Here is a 23337-nt window from a genome sequence, read left to right as displayed (position 1 = left end):
TAAAAAATCAAGAAGGTTTGTAAGAAAGAGATTTTGAAGAAAAGAAGATGGCTGGACTCCAAAGTAGGCAGCTATAGTTGTCACTGGCAACAGGAGTCCAAAAGATATTGCCAGCCTAATGTCCAAATTAGCTCACCACACACACACACACACACACACACACACCCTACTTTTAAGTAAAAATATTAGAAAAGAAGCAAATTGTGCAGATTAATACAGTAATATCTGAATAATACAATGTTGGCCATTGGAATACTTTAGTAATTCAAGGATCCATGTGGATTCTCTCATCAGATGTGCCAACCACAATATTATACACACACACACACACACACACACACACACGCTTTAGTACACAATTAAATGAGTTGTCACAACTAAAAAAAAATCACCTCAGGGCCAACTTCTGGTTTTAAGACTTTTTAAACTTATCTAAGCTGCTCAAAATATTTCCAGCTTTATCTTCAAGAACCTAGTTACCTCCACATCAGAATAAGTCATCAGAGTGGTACTTCCATGGAAGCTACATAACTATTTTCAAGACTAATTTGACAAATTTCCTGTCAAGAGCATCACTCAAAAGTATATTCTAGTTCTTATATCTCTAGAATTTGCCATGTACTCTATTCAAAATCCTCTGAGTGATGAGTCCCATAGACTAATGGAATTTTAGAGTTTCCTGCAAGGAATCCTTTCAGAGTGAATATAAACATCATTATACTATAAATTTTGGCCTTCCTAGGGAGATATCACTAATGTCAGCTGTCTCCCATTTCAAACCAGGAGGTGAAGTATTTTGTGTTGCTGTTCTTGAGCATTAAAGTGTACGATGCCTAGATGAACATAAAAGGAGCTGCTTTCCTAAGAGCAAAACCAAACAAAACCAATAACAGCAACAACAAACTAACAAAATTTAAATTAAAGTCTCACCAGTAACAAATGCAGGGTGTATTTCCCTCAAATATTCAAATGAATTTATGGTCTGATTGTTCCCTACAGTGACTCAAATCACAACATATCCCATGACTGTCCTTCTTGTGCAACTCTTGTCCATGTTACCTAGTAAGTTTTATCACAGAGGGCTGATTCACCAGGTGAAGGGCCTTCTTCAATTCCTCTTGACATTGTAAGGATACCAGTGGAAGAAAAGGGCAATCTAACACTTATCCTTTCCCCTTGCCACTTGACCAGACCAATTTTTTCAATCAGAATGTATCCAATCTTAGATGGGATGACACTGGTATGAAGGAAATTATGGATACTTCTTTGTTTGGGAGATGTGTGCAGGTACAATTTTTTCAGAGTTCTCAAAGGTTTCTATGTCCTTTACCCTTCAGATATTTCCTCCCAATCATTTTTCCCCCCTCAGGGACTGAGGTGGAGAAAGAGGAAAAAAGATGCTTCCCCAGCCTTCAGGCTTCTCCTGGTAAGACGCTGAGGATGACTGTGGTGTCCCATGTGAGTAGAGCAGGAAAATGTTAAGCGTGAACTAAAAATCTCTTTGTGGAACAATTCACAGAGGCAAATAGGGAAAAAAAAAAAGGATGAATGATGCTGACCAGATGGGATATAGCCTAGAGACAGCTGGAGCAAGCAGAAAGTATAGATGGGATCAGGATAAAACAATCAGCTGCCATCAATGAGATTAAGTACTAATCCTGATCATAGTTTACTGAATCCCCTGTATCCTCAGAAAGTTCTCCAGGCTTTTTTGTTTTGTTTTGGTTTGGTTTTTTTTTTTTTTTGGTGGAGGGGGAAAGGGAAGGGGTGTTTTCTTTTTAAACCATCTTTTCTTTCTGTTTCCTTTAGAACATGGTAACACAGGAGCCACTGGAGTTTTTGGGCTCCAGCCTCCAACAGGTTCATTCTTGATCTGGGCAGCCAGAAGGACAGAAAGACAGCTTTGGAGGAGTTAAATAATAATTTATTCTTACTATTCTATCTCAGTGGGTTCCTGATAATGGGAGCACCAACTCCTACAGGATTCCCTAATCACCCTTCTTGCAGGGGCCAGCAAGAAACTGGGGCAACAACCTCTACGTCTCTATAGGGGTCCATTGAGACTTTAGCAATATCATCATAACTTAGCACAGCTCAAGCATAGTAAATATTACATTAGGTCATCCCTATATCTCACTGTGCAGTCACAGTAGATATTGTTTTGGCCATGGATCCTGGGAATTGTTACTTAGAAAAGAATAATAAAATCCTCCTTACTTACAAATACCTAGACATTTCTATAAACCCACCTTCTATTTTCTTTAGAATATCTAGAAGAAGTGAGAATGGGGAGGAAAAATCAACTTAAATTGTAACATTATTGGAAATAGATATTTGAAAATGGTGGGGAGAAGGTTTGTTGAGCTTCCAATGCTACCTCAGCACATTAATAAATCACATGGATATAAAAAGTGAGTTGTCAAATTCTACGAATTTCAAAAGTCACAACTAGAGGAGAAGGTGATTCTAGACCATAGGAAAATGTGGGCTTAAGCTAAAGGTGGTCACAGTTGTCACTAGAATGTGCCTTCTAGTACTGCATAACATCACACCACTGGCCACCCACCTTATTACCTTTGATTACATCCTTTACTAAGGTACTTATTTGTAATTTCTTATTTGTAATATAACGCAGCCTGCTAATGTCCATTGTGCGCACCACCATTACCCTCTAAGGAAATAGTTGTTCTCTATTCTTCAGAGACTACAGTATTCCATATGTCTGTCATTTTCATGGAAATTAATAATGCCACCTGTATTTGTTAACTCCTAGGGAGTTGACCAGAAACAAAATAAGGAAATACCTGTTTAAATCCTACCTCCTCCATTGATTACCTGTGTAATCTTAGGTAAGTCACAAAACCTCTTTGGTCCCCATTTTCTCCATCTATAAAATAGGGGGAGTGGTAGGCTCATAAGACCCCTTCCAATTCCCTAACTTTGAGCCCATGAACATAGAAATTAGTTGACTTGCCCAGAGTCACACAGCTTTTAAGTATCTAAGATGAGATTTGAACTCAGGCTTTCTTGGGCCCACGCCCAGTACTCCACTGTGATACAACACTGGAAATAAAAATAAAAATTTCATATGAACAGACTGGCTTAGGAACTAGTGCGCTTCCTGTCAGTTGGAGATACTTGAGCCAACCAAATGCCAAAAGAATGAGGTACAGTTTGGTTGGAAATTTGGTTTACACAATTGTTGGATGGGAGGGAAGAAAAAGGAAAAAGCTAGTCAGCTCTTATCCCTCTAACCCTTCCTAACTGCTTCTTCATCTCCATTTGGTGATTACGAAGCTGTTGGAACTCACCACGCACTCACACAGCATAAAGAATCACATGAGAAAACATCTGCAAAGTACTTTGCACACCTAAAAGTATTATGTAAATGTACCCTATTATTATACCATTATTATTATCTGCTCTTTTCTCTTCAAGTCTTGTAAAAGCCTTTCCTTTTCTAAAAGAAATATCCAACCACTAAATTAGAAGGACTAGTCTTCTGAAGTCCCTTTCAATGAAAACTTTCGGGTAGAGTCCCACTCATTAGGAAATGAAAAAGCAACACAGCATTTCACCAACTCAGGTAAAAACACACGATTGCCCTGAGGACAGACAAAACTATGAGTAGCCCTAACTATAGCAGCTTCATATTTCTTTTACTGCTCTGCTCAAAGGTCTGTAAGCCCCAAGCCTGGAATTCTGAAGCAAAGTCATTTGAAATCAAAATGCTGCTTCTGAATGACTCACCGATATTCACATATTTACCTTTGTCACAAACACAGGCAGCTTCAATGAACATTGTTGCTCCAAACACTGAAAACTTGTTGAATAAGGGAAGAAATGTTAGATCAAAATTCCAATTGATTCTGCCACTTAAGTTTGTTTGCAGAGTAATTAAGGGTGACTCCTTTTCTTTAGAAAATGGAGGGAAGAATTTTGAAAAATCAAGCAACAAGTATTTATTAAGCAACTTCTATTTGCCAGCCACCGTGTTACGCATTTGGTATACCAAGGGAATGGTGAAAAGAGCCCCCCCCCATTAACAAAAGTTAATCTACATGGGCCTCTGTGGGGGGGGGGAGGGAGAGAGAAAGAGTGCAGCATTCTGAAGGAGAATCAACAGCATAGCAACCTACCAGGACCCAGGAACTCCTATTTAAAGTACCTCCTCTTGTTGCAATCTCTATTCTCAACTTGAGTGTAACTATTAAGACAAAATTGACAAATACCCCAAAGCAGCAATGTGGTTGTTCCCTCGAGTAATGCAAATTATAACCCATTCACATCTGCCCTTCCTATGTAACTTTTGGCTAAGTCCTTGCCTAAGTTTACCACAAGGGGTTTACCTAAGGAGTCTTCCTTGCTTTCTCTTGACAGTGAGTATAATATCGAAGCGCAGGTGATTGTGGTTATTTGTTGTTGCTGCCGCTGCTGCTGCTGTTGTTCAGCAGACCTTCACAACCTAGCAGTAGGTAGGGGCCAAAATTAAAATAGGCCAAACTTCGTGCCACAGAGAGGTTTTTAGTAGCTCACTTTCCAAGTAAAGGTATAATTAATGATTGAATTATTTTGCAAATAAACCATATTTTAAGAAAGGGAAATTTCAATTAATATAAATTAATTATACTTATTATTTAAGATTTTTATCACTCAATCACATTAATGTTAAAAGAAATTACTTTGCTAAGCAGGACATAATCCAGAAACTGCAATCAGCAAACACTTTTTATGAAGTCACCTTCAGTAAAAGACTTCCCAGCAGCAGCAAATTCTTTAGAAATCTGAAAACTAACCTTAGTAGCTGCCTCATTATCTGAGTTTCCTTTCTTGAAAAATCTTTGCTCCCCACTGAGATTTTTCAACAATTTGGATGCTTTGATTTGTTTTCCATTGTGTCCAATTTGTTTAAGTCAGGATGTTTTGATCCAAAATGGTGACAAAGATTGTATTCCTTCAGAACAGCTATTTCTTCTCGGCAAAGAGGGCACAATATTTTGTCTCTCATGTAAGTAAACAAGTATCTATTTCTCCACTCTGGATTAAACACTCTGTGTTCTAATTCTATCTTCCATTTCTTTTTATCACCCACTTTACAGTCACCCCCAAAATTTTAATGTTAGAAAGAAAAAATCTCCACAGCAACTGCTCGCATACAAAGAAATAGGGAACTGAGTGTCTGACCTTGGAGAGAGCAACAGACACTCATGTAACTTGGAGGGGGGCCGAGCAGCGAGGGAGGAGAAGAAGCCCTCGTGTTGCTGCTGCTCATTACATAGCAGGCGTTGTCTGTGTTGGCATGTGGCTGCACTCGCTTTGCCCCTGTTCAACGCCAGTAATGACCGAAAACTCAGTGAAAAGATATGACTCTTGCTCCTCTCAGACTAGAGATAGACTGACAATGGTTGGTTGCCACAGGTCACGTGACAAACAGGAGAGAATGCACAGTGGCAACCCACCCACCAAATTACATGATGGCACAATAGTGACTAGTGGAAGGTGGGTTTAGTGGGGTACAGACAAAGAATTCATTACATCTTTACTTTCTTTTACATTCTCTCCATTTTTCACCAGCCTCCTGAAATCCTTTGGGGGGCCACTAGCGGCCCATGGGCCATGTGTTGTGCAGGCCTGTTGTTCATTCATTTTCAGTTGTGTCTCGCTCTTCATTACCCCATTTGCAGTTTTCTTGGCAAAGATACTGGCATGGTTTCCTTCTCCAACTCATTTTATTGATGAAGAAACTGAGGCAAACAGGGTTAAGTGACTTGCCCCAGGTCACACAGCTAATAAGTGTCTGAGGCCAGATTTAAACTCCTGACTCCAGGCCTGGCAATCTATCCACCTCACCACTTCACTGTCCAGGTATGGTCTAATTATCCCTTTCTTTTGCCACATGGCCAGTGAATCTTTTTTTTTTTTTCCCCATGATGAATGTTTTTAATAACATCCTTTAGTGTGGTGCATCTTTGTAGCTTCTTACTTGTTATGTGTTTCAGGCTGCTCACACCCACCAGGAACTTCTCCAGTGATATTCTTTTTTCATTCTGTACTGTTCCATGACTTACAACCACATAAATTAATTTTTCAAATCAACCAGAAATATCTATATAGACATGGTAGACAGGGAATTCATGATGCCAAAAAAATCAATAACAAAGCTGTAAATAGAAGTGAGGTTTGTTTTTTTGTTTTTTTTTTTTGTCTTGTCTTTGTCCTGGGTTCAAACTAGATATCTCCACAGGAAACAATACTAATGTGTAGACTAGTGGAAAGAGGGGCTGGACATGTATTCAGGAAGAGCTGAATTTGAATTCTGCCTCAGATACTCACTAGCTTTGTTACACTTAGTAAGTCATCTAAACTTCATTTTCCTCATCTTTCAAGTGGTAACAACAAGAATAATAACAGCAATAATGGCATTTATGTAGCACTTTAAGATTTTCAAGTACTTTGCATTTAATTCTCACAATAACCCAATGAAGTAGGTGCAACTATTATCCTCATTTGATAAATAAGGACCTGAAACAGATAGAGCCTAAGTAATAATAATAGCAACAACCTCACAGGTTGATTGACTGTTTATGTATAAAGTACTTCACAAACCTTAGAGTTCTATATAAATGGGACTTATTTTTTCTACAGAAATATGAGAGGTCCTCTGATATGATAGATAGAAAGATAGCCTCAAAACATAGGTTCAGTCCTAACTCTGACACATACTGGCTTTGTGATCTAGTCATTTAACCTTTTAGCATATTATGCAACTCTCTAAGATTATAAGTTACAGAGAAGTGGAGAATCTTCATTGATAGAGGTACCATCTCTCAATAGAGAGATCCCTATATCAATAAAATAATGACTCTGGTCTCTATCCCAATCCTTTACAGTAGGAATTACAAACAAAACCAATTCGTTACCTAGAAACAGAAATAACTGAAGGCATAAGAGATCCATGATTTGTCTTAAAGGCTCAAATCTGATTCTATTCACCAAAGAAACATGCTCTGCAGAAGGACCAAATCAATACAAAGACAAGCTATCCTTAACAAACAGACCTTTTTGCCTTAGTTTATGAAATGTCGAACAATGTTTTAATGTTTGATGATGAACTCAGAGTTCTAATTTAATGGTCAAATTTCATGGTTTTTGGCAAAAGGTGAAGCAAAAAAAAAGTAAAGAACAGAACATTATAATCTTACATGTAAGCTACAGACTTACAGTGGGGTCCTGAGTATGAAAATATCTAACATTTAAGAAGTAGTTTCATAGAAGGAATTGCTTTGATAGATGAATGAATGAATGAATGAATTTCTTAAGTGCTTACTATGTGCCTCTATACTATAGGCTGGAGATAACAAGTACAAAAGAAAGATATTCCCTGCCCATAGGGAGTTAGCATTATAATAGCATGAGAAAACAGGGTAGTGGTGACCAAGGAAGTGAATTTTCATCTGTGAAGTAAGTAAATGGTGAGTAGAGACATATGTAATCCTTTGAATTATTGTTCCCAAAGTAAGAGATGAAAGTGGAGCACAGTTGTATACTCATGGTAGAATAAATGGTGAGATACCTAGGGTATATGGTCAGATGAAGCATGAAGTCTGGTTTGGTGCAGAGCTAGGTCAAGTGGATTTAAATGAGTTTACACTCACCAAACCAGAAAACTCAATCCAAGGTGATAGTTTCAAAACTGAATGGACTAACTTCCCAAAGGAATGGAGACATAGTTTCTAGAGGTTCAATCTTGTGAACACCATTCCAGGTAGAGAGAAGGTAACATAGGGCAAGTAGCAAAGTGCCAAGGTGAACAAAGAGATATCACTATCAATTTGATAGCAGTATCTATGATGACTTTAGCTCTGATTTTTGAAGCATGTAGCATAAAGAGAGAGATTCAAAATTATATAAGCATCTGTTACCAACATTCTTTAGAACAGATTTTGAGTAAATACTAGTTGGAATTAATTCTAAGAACTGGCTTTACAGCTGCAAAAGTACATATATTTAATGACATGTGAATCAGGCTTATTATCTGATGGCCCAATATATTCATCAGTTTACAGTAGCCTAATGGTACAATTGTTTATTTGATCTCAAGTAGTCTCTCTTCACCCCATATATATAGACTCCAAACTCAGATCTATGACCTTTCATCTAGGATAAAGAATACCAAAGTTCATTGTGTTTCCTAAGTCTTTTACATAAAATCATTGTAGTCATTGAGATCTGGCAAGATTTCAATAACAATGTCAGAATCCTATAGATTTTTTCTATATTTGCTTAACATATCAAGATTTATTTGTTAAAATGATCATCTACTTATTTGACAAATATCTCTGGGACACTTTTTATCTTCTGGGAAATACCAGTGATTCTGATGGAATCTCTCCATATGGAAAAAAAAAAAGTATGCAAGGCTCTGAAAAGAAATGAACACAAGGTCCTCTGTGTCGCTGTTAGTATTTTCTTGGACTCTGATGAATTGGAAATTGTTCAATAGATGTACATTGGAAAAAGAACTGTTTTCTTCCTTTATCTTTTCAATTATTGCTATGGCTCAGGGCTCTGGACCTTGACATAGAATCATCTGATGAAAATCATATTTGACAGAGCTCTTCCAGATTTGGAGGAAATTATAAGATGTAATTTGTAACCCCATTTTCAAGACAATGGTTTTGTAATGTGGCAATTCACTGGCACCTTTCATCATTTTTTTTTCCTCTCTGAGGTTCTTTTCCTCTCTGAGGATTTAATTAGTTTCCATCTGTCCAGCTTATAATTGTTTTAAGCCACTCCAGAGAAGCCCCCAATCAGTGTCCCCATTAGCAAGAAACAAAAATCGATAACCTGCATGACTGCCATCAGAGGATCCTGCAATCTCCAATAGCTGCACATAAAATGAAATTTTAGCTACAAATGTTTCCTAGCCAAGCATGAAAACAGCATTGGTGCCCCTGCTGGCAAGCAGTTGGGCTGCCTGAGATGGGCTAATGACAGACCAGATCGAAGCACAGGCCTCACAAAACCTTGCCCTAGAGAGAGACATAAATAATCTAATACGGTACACAATGATGCATTTTCACTCTCAGAATATAGAGATGGTGTGCAAAGGGGAATGGTTTGAAGCAAACTACTTCTCATATGAGCTCTGTTCAAAAATGCCTCTTTTTTTTTCCTCCTTCACTATTTTACCACCAGATTGTACAGAAAACCTATTTCAAGCTCAGAAGCCAACCTTTCTAACCCGAAAGCCAGTTCTTTCATCATGTTTTCATCCTGATCCAAAGCCCTACCCTACTATTGGTTATTTTTACTTTTTCTAGGAAAACATATGCTAGGAATTATCCTAAAATACCGGCTGGTTCTCTGATATTTTTGTTCAAACATTCAAATGTGAAGTTTTTGCATTTTTAGCTTTAACCTACAGGGCTTATATCTTACGAGCCTTGCACAAAATCAGTATCTCTCTACTCCTCTACCCTTATCCCTCTATTGGATTTCAAGCTCTTTCAGTACCCATAGCCCCATTTCTGAAATCTCCCAGGACCTGTTTTTTTCCTCTTTATCCTGAAAGAATTGACTTAATTTCTTGCTTTGATTAAATTGATTAGAAATAAACATAAAGTATTACACTTGAGTCAAAGAAACTGACTTCAAAAGTGTAAGATGGAAGCATGATTAGCTAGCATATGGTCTGAAACAGTTGTAGGGGTTTTAGTGGGCTGAAAACTCAACATGGGTCAGCATTGTGATATGGCAGCAGCCATAAATATCTAATGTAATCTTAGGCTGCATTAAGAGGCATAGCTTCCAGCATACAACAGACCCACTGCTCTGCTTTGGCTGGGGCCTCGAGTCAATGACATGTGAAGAAACTGGTGACATTCAGCTTGGAACAGAAAAGGCTCAGAGATGATTTAATGGACATATTAAAGTATTTGAAAGGTTACCTATCATGTACTTAAATAGAAGTAACAGGTGAAAAGTGTAATGAAGGAAATTTATACTTCATGTAAGGAGAAAACTTCCCAGCATTTAGACCTATCCAAAAGTAGAGGTAGTAAGTTATTCCTTAGGGGAGCTTTTCAAGCAAAGCCTGCTCGACCATTTGGTGGTTTATTGTGGCAGGCATTTTTTTTTAGTGTGTTTTGTAGTATATGTCCAACCTTGTCCCTTCCAACTCTAAAATTCTGCATTGTGAACTTCTAGGTGTCTCGATGGCCTAGTGGGTAGAGTGTTGGACTTAAGAAACAGTAATGTCTGAATTCAACTCTTGCCTGAGATACTTAACAAGCTGTATGACCTAGGCAAGTTGATTCAGTTTTCTCTTCTATAATACAGCCCTTACCCCATGAGATTGTTGTAAGAATTAAACCAGATAAAATGTAAAGCATTTTGCAAACCTTAAAGAGCTCTGTTAGGGGTGGGAGAAGGGAGCCAAATTCAACCTCCAGCAAGCTAAGAATGGTTTTTACATTTTTTAAATAAAGTTTTATTGTTTATAAACAGTTATAATATTATATTATGAAATAAATAAAATAAAATAAAATAAAAAATATTATAAAATTCTAAAAACCATTCTTAGCTCTGGGTATACAAAACAGGGGAACTAGATTTGGGATTTGGACTATAGTTTGAGGCCTCCTTGCACTATATAAATTTTAGCTATTATTATTATTATTGTTATTATTCCTCAATTGAGGAAACATGAAGAAGCAAAGGTAGCAGCAGATGTGTTCTGTGGCATTCCATGACTACAACAGAGTGAATCAGACTATTGTATGGGGTTTGTTTTTAATTATCTGCAATTTGTGCCTAGGCAGCTAGGTAGTACAGTGGATAGAGTGCTGAGCCTGGAATCAACAAAACTCCAGTTCCAGTGTAGCCTCAGGCCAACACCATCATTTTGCAGATGAAGAAATGGAGGCCAAGAGAGGTAAAGCAACTAGCTTAAAGTCATATAACTATTCTGTAAAGTAGCTGAACGTCATTTCAAGCTCAACTCTTTTAACTCCAAGTCCAATCTTTGGTTGGCCAGTTTGTTTTTCCACCACATACACCAAGTTGCATTTATTAGGGATGGAAGGCATGATGGTAAAGATTGGTTGAGCTTTTAGGAAGATAGATACATTTTACACAAGTGAAGGAGAGAGAGTACATTCCAACAAAAAGAAACTAAATTAGCAAAAGTATAGCATCAAGAATGAGTAGGCTGTATGTGGGTTTGGAGATAGGCAAGTTTGAGTCCTGACTATTGTAGAGAGTCTGTGTGTTGGAATGTAATGGGACGATAAGATTATATAAGCAAGTAAAGGGAAGGTTATAGAGGGCCTTGAATTCCAGACTAAAGAATTTAGGCTTGGTCGTATAGACAATAGTTTCTTGATTGTTTCAGTTGCTTAGTCTTTTTTTAAGTCATGCCAGACTCTTTGTGACCTCATTTGGGGTTTTCTTGGCAAAGATACTGGAGCGGTTTCCATTTCCTTCTCCATCTTATTTTACAGATGAAGAAACTGAAGCAAACAGCATTAAGTGACTTGTCCAAGGTCACACAGCTAGTAATTATCTTCTGCCTGATTTGAACTCAGGAAGAGGAACCTAATCAATAATTAGGATGGCATCAAAATAGAAGTGGTGAAAGCAGGTGGAGTGTGGAGAAAAAGAAAGAAGAGGGAAGAGGAGTGGAGAGGGTGAAGAGCTAACAATTTAGAACTCTACATTTAATCTCCATTTTAACTCAAATTCTAAATGTAAAACTTTCAGTCTTTAAACATAGCATTTTTTAAAATCTACTACCATTTAATATATCTAACAGATGAGGTCATCCTTTGTATAATAACATTTAATTATTAGAATGATAATCTAGAACAAGTAGATGAACAATTAAAGATATCTCCGAATGTAATATTTTTTTTTATATTCCCAAGGCATTGCTATTATAATAATGTTATGCTGCTCTTGGAATAAAAAGATGATGATACTGAACCATAGTCAAATAGAGCCTGCCCTTTGAGTCATTTTTCTAGTAATGAGTTTTCACTAATCCCTTCACAGTCTTTTACAATGTCCTCAGGGCAAAATGAGTTAAGGGTTCAGTCTATGACCTTGGGAGAGAGCAAAGCTAACTGGTCTGCATGGAGAATGACCCCATAACTTTGGCCTCATTAACACTGTGCTCTAATCAACAGAGCTAATTGTACACAGGGCTACAGCTGGGGAGGGGTAGTGGAGGAGGGATTGAAGCTTTATCTGCCTTAGGGCAAACCAAAATTTCATGCAGAAAAATCTGCTGGATAGACTCATCCCTATGCATCAAAGAATCAATGCTTTAAGGCATCAATGATCACTTCTTTTTGCTCTTATTATTTCAAGAGATAACAGCAGGACCAGCTACAAATCTATGGAAACATTTTTCTCTTGAAATAGATTCTAATCATTGCCTTTTGTAATGTAAATAGCAAAGGTGACTTTACAGCCTTTCTAAGATGGTGAAAACCTCCTGGTGCTTTGGTAATGGGCACTGGCTGGCCTCCCCAGAATACACAAGGATGCTCCTACAAGGTGCTGGGGCAAAATTCCTGTTGTTCCAAAAGCGTATAAGGAAAGAGCTGAACAAGGCCACTGATCTAAGATCAGACCTAATCCTGTAATCCTGGTGACCAGGCTGAAAAAAAAAAAAAAAAGACTGCAAGTGGAGAGAGAAGCAAGTCTCTGGGGAGGCTTTCACAGAAGGTAAAGATAGCAATAGTATTCTATTGAAAGGGGGCATTATACTTTAAAATGTGATGCTGCAGGAACAGATGTGGTGGAGAGGAGAGGAAAAAAAGATTACATAGTGTACATTTAGAAATACTAAAATAGTATTGAAATGCCTGTTTGTCACAGTCTCCTACGAGCAAACATATGGGCCTGTTTGCAGTCAGGAAAGAAAAGAAAAAAAAAATAGACTTGAGATAGGGATAGCACTTCTCCATAACCCCAGGTTTAGAAAGTGGTCAGCAGTTAGACAATTCCCATGAAACTAGGAGCTGATGGGACCTTCATTCCATTCAGTTATTTACTACTCACTGAAGGTCACTTTTTTCCATCCAGGAGGAAATTGCCTTTCGTTGAAATGAAAAACACCCATCAATCTACTCAGCATGGACTTTATTAGATGCATTAAAATTAGGTTGTTTTTTTTTTTTACCCCCAGCTTATGCGTTTCATGGGGTCATATCTCCTTGTCAAGTAAATAAGTAGAGGAAGTGCCAGAATTATGAAGGTCTTAGAAAGGAAAGCCCAGACCTTGCAAAGCAGAAAGACTTTGGTGGGTAGGAAAAAAGGCGTGTTCTTTATTTCATTCTACAATTCATGTAAGAATATGAAAGCGCTATGATATCAAGATATGGTCTGATGTTTTAACAATATAGGAAAGCCAACACATTTATGTTCTCTGAGTTTCTTGCAACCACACACACCAGTCATTTTTACAGGGGTGTTTTTGCTGGGCTGAGTTTACCAAAAAAGGCAGTTTAATTCAGGTAAGGTCTCAGAAATTCATAGGAGATTAATTAGCAAAATCAAACTTTCAAAGAAACAGTCTATGAGTAATCTATGAGCCAACCTCTAAGGGAAATTCTATGGAAAAGCATAATTAGGAAAACTTTATGAAAAATAGCATAGGTGGTGTAGAACCAGCCTATGGTTTGTTAATAATACTAGTTATTATTTATATAGCACTTTAAGGTTTTCAAAGCACTTTATAAATATTATGTCATTTTATACTCACAAAAACCCTAGGAAGTAGGTGCTATTAGCATCCCCATTTTACAAATGAGGAAACTGAGGCAGACGGAAAGTAAATGACTTACCCAAGATCACATAGCTAGTGTCTGAGGCTACATTTGAATTCAGGTCTTCCTGACTCTAGGTCCAAAGCTCTCCCCACTGTGCTATCTAGCAGAAAATATAGAGCTTAATATTTGTAAAAAATATTATTATAACTTTTCCAGCTCTAAATCCTATGTGCCTATAACTTCTTGAAAAGTGTTCATTTCCATTCAGTTCTTATCTTTTTGAGGCCACATTGGTAGGATAAAATAAGATTAAATGCAATGGAATCTTAAAGTTCTACATTTAGGCTGAAAAAATCAAGTTCATAAGTAGAGGCTGGGGAAAGAATGACTAGAAAACATTTTCTGTGAAAAAGATTTAAGGGTTTTAGTGGGCTTCAAATTCAACAGGAATCAGCAGTATGAGATGGAGGCCAGGCACACTAAAGCTCTTCAAGGCTGCGTTGAGAAGCATGGTGTCCAGAATGAAGGACATAATAGCTCTACTAGACTCTCACTTTGTCAGATCACATCTATAGCACTATATTCAATTCTGGAAGTTATCACTTCACCTGATTCACCCGACACAATTCTGTTCACAAAGAATGGCTTCCACTTTTTTGATCTCAACCACACAATCCTACCTATCAAAATCCTACTTATCCTGCAAGCCCCAGGTCAACAACACCTTTCCTATGAAATCTTCCTCCATCGCTCCCTCTCCAGGATTTAAGCTAATATTGCTTTCTATCCCACTTCCTCTGAATATCAACTCAAATTTCTATAGCACTCATTCACAACAGTCCTATGAAGAAGATAATAGAAGTATTATTGTCTACACTTTACAGACACAGAAAAAGAACCTCAGAAAAGGTAAACACTACCTTGTTTATAAACTTAGAAAATTTCTTAAATAAAACATGAACCCAGGTCTCCTGAGCCCAGGTCTGATATTCATCCTACTAAACTACAATGTCTTTCTTAATGCTCTTTCCACTTTGATTACACCACTCTGTTCATGCTTCACTTTTTATCTTGCATGGTTGTTATATTTGTACATATCTCTTACCCAGATATACTTCAAGCTATTTTTCACTTCTCTGGCTCATTGACCCTACCTAGATGATCTGGGAACTCCACTAACTGAAACAATTCAGGGTATTGTCATCAACTCCCTTTACAAGTACATAGGTCACAAGGCTCAAAGGATGACCAGATTTATTTATAGGTAAATAAAACATAGAACTCATGTTAGAGCCCATAATAATTAATGCAATTCACAGTCATGCCTCATGTAGGCTCCCAACCAGTGTAGCATCTATTGAAGCTACTCATTATATCTCCTAGTTAAGTCCCATGTTGATTTCTCATCAGTATTCCCTTTCAGAGTTCCCATGGATCTGTGCAATATAGCTTATCACCTTGACAACAGTTCTACTGATCCCATAAAATAGTGGAGTCATTGAATTCCATCCTCTTGCCATTCTTCTGCTCTTTTGCATAGTCCCACAGAACTAAAGTTCTCTAGCAGATGGTATCAGTCTTCTTACCACCCTCAGCTGACAGTACCAGTTGCATTCCAGTCCTATAACTATGAGGGATATGCTAGAACTCTCTTACTTTGGCAGTTTTGAATTCCCTGCATTCAGATCTTAGGAAAGCACCAAAAAAGGAGCCGTGCTCTGAATTTCTCCCTTATGTCAAATGAGAGGCTAAACTCTAGCATCTTGGAAACATACCCAGTGGTCAAGAACAGAGCTCACAACTTCCAAGATGGATCCATTCCTACTATCATCTTGGGTTAGAATGACTCCTAGTAGCCTGGTGGCATGACTCCACCCATTTCCTATGTATCTAAATACTCAGTAGAACCTCTGGTTTCCTCCTTCAATTAACCATTCAGGCCCCCAATATTTCACTTGGACCAGCATGATGAGGTTATTTATATTACTTAAGACAACTTCTCATAACATTCAAAAATGGAGCAAAAGAAAGTCAAGCACTTCCCTCACATTGACCACGGAGAATTAAATTTCAGAGTACTCATTATATGTACATGGATGGCTAGCTCCTTTATTGGAGTTTAAGCTCCTTGATACAAAAAACAATCTCTCATTTACCATTTGACCCCCTCAGCAACTAGTGTAGCTGTGGGCATGCAAATATTTGTTAAATTAACCTGTATAGGTATGATTCCTAAGTCTGTATCTGTACCCCTGTCTTTTTACATTCTAGTGAAAGTCAAAGTCCCAGTTGTTGAATCATATTTCAACTTGGTCTTTCCACTGACATTCGAGATTGCACATGCCATAAATTGAGTTTATCATGTTCCCTCTACTGTTCTTAATTTCCTTAGACTTTCAATGGCATCAATATTCATCCAGATTCTTAAAGTCTCAACTTGTTTTTACTGCATTCTTCTTTTCCATTTACATCCAATTTCAATGCCACTTTCTCTTCCTTTTATTTTAGTAGCTTCCAAGGCTTAATTACCTCATGTGTAGACTATATCAGAAACCACCCACCAGTATTCTTACCTACAATCTCTCTCTCATCCAATCTATCCTATATCCAATAGCAACAATCATCATTTTACTACCCTGCTCAAGGAGCTTTAATATATTTTCATTGCATTTCCTTTTTGTTTTGTTGTTGTTTTGTTTTTTGGATTTTCTTTTTTTGTTTGTTTTTGTTTTCTGAGACTAGGTTATACTCTCTCATTCAGGCTGGCAGTGCAGAGGCACTCTCTTAATCAGCATGAATTATAGAATGCTCTATAACTATTGTTAGGCAGCTTGGATGTTCACCATCTTGATAATCAACTTAGTGCAGATATCCAATCAGCTTAGTCCATTGCAGCTCATTACTCCCCAACACAAGCAATCTAGTAGTAGCCTAAATCTACTCAATAGCATGCATGATAGACATGGGCTGGGCACATTTCCATTGCATTTCTTTTCTTTTTTTAAAAAAATCTTGATTTATTGTTTTATTGATTGTCTTGACTTAAAGTGATGGAGAAAATGTTAATAATAGAGATAAGCCTTAAAATTGTGCTATGCATACTTTTTTTTTGAGGGCCAGTTATTAAACATTTACCAGCATACCCCTATCTTTAACAGATGTTAACACACACATTGCATTTCAATTAAAATCCAAACTCCTCACCTTGACTTTTAAAGCCCTCTAACACCACTCCTACCCCTTGCTAACCTCTAGTTTCATTATGCTCCCTGAAGCACATGCAGCTGATATTACCACATTTCTCTGCTTGCCATATTATGTAACTTACTCTTTCCTACTTCCATACTTTGGCTTTCCTTCCTCATCTCCATTGATCCATATTCATCACCTCCTGCAAAACCCACCTCTAGTTTTCTTTGAATGTCTGGACTACATTCACCAGAGGCCTTAGGATGCTTTATAGTTCTATAAATAGTTTTTGTGTTGGCAATTTTCCCCATTCACTTAGCACATTTTTAATCACTTGATCTTTTAAACTGCCTCCACAATTAGCATCTCTAGCACTCCACAACGACCATCCTTCCAGGCATAGTAGTCAAAGAATGTTTCATTATGACTGTTGGTAGAAGATGCAGCCTTGCACAGTGGGTAGAAGGCTGGCCTTGTTGTGGGGAAGATCAAGGTTTGAGTAATAACACCAACACAAGCTAGCTGTGTGACCTTGGGCAAGTCATTTAATTTAATTAGTGTTGCCCCACACAACACTCTAAAACTATTTCCAAACAAAGTTGCCTGTTAGGTGAAGAAGTTTCCATTAGAGAATGGAGTTCTCTAAAACTTATAAGTTCACAGTTACAGGCCAAAAGAAAAAGAAAGTTTATTTTATATACTTAATATTTTAATATCTAATATTAATGTTTAGTACAATAATATACTTAATATTTAATAATTTTATATACTTAATACTTCTAATAAATTTTATTTAAAGCTATTACTTAATTCTGAGGCCCATTGGTTTATGTTGCCATAACTAAAATATCCTGTTATATGTATTAAATAGATGGCTATTACTAATATTTCTTCTCTTTGAAAGAGGGCAGAAGGCTTTCTGTGGCTCTTAGAACCCATACTAGTAACCTCACTAAATGATTACTCATTTTATTTTCTTAAAAAAAAACCTAAAATACGCTTTTGGCCCCAGTCAATCTTGCAGCTTAGCTAATTAATCATGCCAGGAATGAGCTGAACTGATCCATTCAAGGACAACTTAGGTCTTTAATTTATCTTTCCTGTAGTCACTCTAGGTTTTTCTTATGGTTTTTGGATACTGGAGAATATAATGTTGGTCAACAAGGCATGTTGTTTAGATAAATCAGACATCTGTGTGTGTCTAGTACAGAGACAGAGAGTTTTCCTGGAACTTGGCCTAAACCCTGATTTAGTGAATGAGACAAGTCTTTTAATCAGAAGACTGAACTATCCTTTAAAAGTCCATAATTAACATGATATCCTTTTAAAATACTGGAGTGCAGACATTGCAAGGGAGTTAGCTAAGTTTGCTTTATTTTTAAAGATACAGAGCAAATGGGTTTCAAGACAAATAGGAAAACTACAAGTCTGCCAGACATTAGATGGGTCTAATTTGAATAAACCAGTAGAGCATCAGATTTAACTTAGCACATCCCAGGGTCAAGCATCCCACCGGGTGACACTGATTAAAGTACCCACAAAGTCCAATTGAAGAGATGTCCATAGAGACTCAAGAATAAGACAGCAATATCCAATTCCAGAGTGAGGCCAAACAGAATTTAGAGCCTCCAATTTGCAGAGTATGGATCACAAATATACTGACTATATATGCTATAAGAATTTTTTGGAGACTGATAAGGTAATAGAAATATTTTACCTTCTGAATGGCTAATGATATTCAGGCTAGAAGAAAAAAAAGACGTGATTTCTTTTCTATATAGGGGCAGAATGGCTTTATATATATATATATTTTTTTGGCTTTATGATATTTAAGGAAAACCTTTAGCTGAGTCAACCTCAGGAGCAAATGCTTGCTTACATGGTGTGATCAGAGGGGCACAAGGAGGCTCAACTTCTCAAATTCCTTTTTAAAATGCTCATACTTTGGGGAAGGGTAACAAACTGCAAGCCCTAGGCAAGTGGCCAAAAGCATTTCCTCATTTGAGGGGAAGGGAGGGCACAAATCCTGCCCATACCCGCCCCCCACTGGAGGTGAAGAAACTTCCAAGAGCAGAATGGGAAGGGATGGAGAAGGAGTGATGAGGAGCACTCACTCCAGCCCACCATCTGGTTGCTTCCCCCATTCTAGATAATTATTCTTGCTAACTAGGTGCTAAGCTACTGGAGGATTACAAGTATAAACACCCTCTAATTTCAGGACCCTAGGGCCCTAGTTACAGATCTGCCTGAAACCATAATATGAAGGAGCTATACAGATTACTCTCCTCCATGAACAGAAACATGTAGCAAGTAATCTATGACACACTATCTCAGAGGCAAGTCGCTATGTCTCTCCCTCAAGGTTTAAGGGGTTCCCCTGAGGAGTTGAGATCTCTCTTCTCTATTGTCTTCAACTGGAGCCCCTACCATTTATTGTCTCCTCACTGTTAGCCATCAGTAAGTAGCATTCCACTTCTATTTAACTACTTAATATCAATTCAATTTTATAGAGGGATATTTATCTCAAACCATAAGCAAGAATAAAGAAGCAAACATCACACCTCAGAGGTACACTCTCCTTAGCCTTCCTTTGTATCTGGGAAGAGTGGGATCAAACTCAGCTCCCTTCCTAATAGCATTGGTCCTCCCAATATGGGACATCTCAATGTGGCATGGATGCCAGAAAAATCCTTGCCTCAGCTACCTATGGGTTGCATCCTGAAAGTTACTCTTTCTTCCTTGGGACTTGGATACCAACTTGGCTATTAGAAAAAAAAAAAAAAACAAAGGCTACTATGCCAAGACACCACTTTACTGGGCCTTTCAAAACCCACTAGTTCAAATCTCTTCACTTAAAATGGAAAAGAAAAAACACTGAGACAGGCAAAGTACCCAGGTCTATATTTACAGACCCTTCAATAGAGAGGGCCCAAAGGGAAACACTAGACATCTGTAAGTAAGGAAAGATCTGGAAAGTGAGAAAAAGAGGTTCCAACATCAAACTCACCTACTTCACATGTTTGTCAAGAATCAACACAGAGAGAGCATTAATAGCAACACAAAGATTTATACAAGGGCATTTGAGGCTCTTTGAAGCATTTATCCATGAAGGTCTTTGATGGGATCTAGAAGTGGGGTTTGGTACTCATGAGTCATGACATGCCCCTTTAGAGTAGTATGACAGTATGGCTATGACTCTACAACACAGAGGTTGTAACACAATCATAAAATGCTAGTGCCCTCAGAAGTCATTTAATCTGACCCACTTATTTCACAGATGTGGAAGTTTACTTCCTGGAGAAATTACCATAAGGATAAAATATAAAGCCTTTCACAAGTCAGCCATCTAGAGATAGCTAGCTAAGTGGCACAGTGGATAGGGTGCTGGATCTAGAGACAGTCAAATATAGCTTAGATATTTCCTAGCTGTGTGACTCTGGGCAAGTCACTTAAATTCTGCCTGCCTCGGTTTCCTCAACTCTAAGATGGGGGACATAATAGAACTTACCTTCCAAGGTCACTGTGAATATCAAGTGGGTTTTTTTTCTTGGTAAAGTACAAATCGTACCTGGCACTTGGTAGGTTCTTAATAAATACTTCTTTCCTTCCTTGCTTTACAGACACATTATCCCCCCCTCATATGTTCTGTTGTTCCAGTTTTGACCTCCTTGTTATTCCCTAAATATGATATCCCATCTCTCAATTCTATGCTTTTTTTATAGCTCATTCCCCCTTCTGTGGAATGCTCAATGTGACCTCTTGGAAACTATAAGTGCTCTAAAGGCTGAAACCAAATGCTACCTCCTATAAGAGACCTTTCCTTATCTTCTCCAGTTGTTAGTGTCTCCCTTCTCCCAAAATTACTTTGTATTTTTTATGCTTATACTTATATGTGAACTTGTTATTTCTCCCAAATAGAATGTAAGCTCTTTGAGGACAGAGACTTTCTTTTTTGTGTTTGTACCTCCAGGACCTAGTATGGTGTTTGGCACATGGCAGATGTTGATTAAATACTTATTGAATTGAATTGCTCAAGGTCAAGCAGAAAGTTACAGATTGAGCCAGGATTCTTTCCATCACAGCACAGCTGCCTCCAAAGGATAAAAGAAGGATCTGTCAGCCTGCAGTCCAGAGCACAGAAAACACGAGAAGGCAATAAATTTTCTGTTCAAGATTGTTTTCTGTAACCTAGTTCTGATATCTCAGCTTGTATAAACACTTAGTATTTTTTGCCATCTATTTTGACCCCCACTAAACGCTGATTCCTTCTGCACAATGATTCTTCCCTTCTCTGTCTGGCTCTAACCCTCACCTACTTGTTTGAAACAATAGCTTGCTTTGCACTTTACAAATAATTCCAGTACTCACCTCCTCTTCCCATTCCAGATTCAATTGCTGAACCTTGAACATCCTTTCTCTTCTACTCTTTTTGTATCCCTAACACTCAGCTCAGGGTCTGGCGCATAGTCAGTGGCTAAATAAATGTCTAATAACATGGACTAAATGTCTACTAACAGACATAAGTGTGCATAAAATGTGGACCAGATTGCCAAGGGGCATTCTATGAGTGTAAGGTGCACATCTATGCACATCTATGCACATCAATGCAACCACCACAAGCCCTTACCTACTAGTTGCTACTTTTCCTCTTTCCCTTCTCCTGGATGCTTTTTTTTTTTCTAGATGGGTCCTGATAAATACATTATTAACCACAGTTACAGTAGCTCTCAAAAGTGATTTTTTTCCAAAATGGAAGTCAGTTCAATAAAAGATTTTCTCAACACTGAGGGATACTAGTCATATAAAAACAGACATAATGGTATAGTGGGAAAAGTACTTACTCTGGAGCCATAGCACCTATGTCTGTATCCCACCTTTATACTTACTATCTTTGTGAGTTTGAGAAAATCAGTTAACCTCTCTGAGTCTCCATTTCTGTAAAATGTGAGGATTACAGATGGTTTCTAACGTCTCTTCCAACCCCAAATGTATGATCTTATGGCATATTCTACATTTAAAAAAAAAAAACCTTGAGGCTTAATTATCCAGAATCACATTGATTGTTAAGGATCAAGAACAGACCACTCACTGAAGTGTCTCCCCTTGGGGCCTCCCATGATGGCATACATACAGAAGAATGATATTCCTGAGAATATTGCCCCAGCCAATACAGATTCTGTCCTCTCTACTATTCTTTGTCCTTTGTAATTTTTTCCTATACCTTTTTATAGAGAATGCATCCAACGTGTTAGAGGCCTTTCTGGTTATTTCAAATCTCAGAAGTACCGATATAATATGTGGTATGTCAGTATGTTATGTATCATTCAATGCTACATGACTAACTCACCATTGCTTTTCCCTGTAACAATCACACAAGAGAAATTGCCAAAACTTCTTTCCCTAGACATCATGGGGATGATAAATAGACAAGGCATAAGTAGAATATGATGGATCGAACCTTTGAATTAGCAGAGAAATGAACAGCCTTTGTAGCACATAAAACTAAGAAGAAATCAACATAAATTCAGGCTCTCTCCTCTCTGTCTCTGTATCTCTATGTGTCTGTCTGTCTCTATCACTGTCTCTCTGTCTCTGTCTCTGTTTCTCTCTCTAGCATACACAAACACACACTCATACCAGCTACTACCATTCCCATTTTACAGAAGAAAAATTAGCTCATTCCACTTAAATTGCATGGCCTACTCCCTTTGCCAAGAGAGATGCTAAGTAATAGAAGACACAGATGCCCCACCTCCAGCACTGCCTCTCTGTTTATAAACCCTAAATGATAAGGGTCTAATTCCAGTCCACTTATCCCCCTGAAAGAAGGGAATCCAGAGTAATGGGCCGTTCAGAAACAAACTCTAATTCACCCACTTTATAAAACTGTTTTGATTTTAAAGTGAGGAGTGTTTTTCCCCCAGTTTTGTCCACGAATATTTTGCAAACTTGACTTCTAATGCATCTTCACATTTCCATGTTTTATAAACAATTCAACAAATTAGAAGTCAAAGTGTCCTAAAGGCGGAAGTTTCCTGATAAGAGGAATCTCAAAGAAATTATAGTATATTTAGAAACCAGAATGACATTTCCATCCTTTATTTGTTTACCACTTGAACTTTAGCGGCTAGATGGCAACGCATTAAAAGGCTGCTCAGGCATTCGGTTGGTGAGTTTCCAGGCTCCTGAAAAATTATAGACCCCAGCAACAGTTCAAGGACGTCATAATTCACCAAAATAGTCCAACTTCTGGAAAAACCTCCTTTGTTAAAACCTTATGATTTAGAGTCTATGGATCTTAAACAGACCTCTACTTCATTTTAGGGCTTCCCCCGCCAGCAGAGTTTATGAATAAATCCATTTTGCT

The sequence above is a fragment of the Vombatus ursinus genome, unplaced genomic scaffold, assembly GCF_900497805.2.
Source record: "Vombatus ursinus unplaced genomic scaffold, bare-nosed wombat genome assembly UNPS02014962.1, whole genome shotgun sequence".
Classification (NCBI taxonomy): Eukaryota; Metazoa; Chordata; class Mammalia; order Diprotodontia; family Vombatidae; genus Vombatus; species Vombatus ursinus.
Note: the sequence above shows the minus strand (reverse complement) of the source record.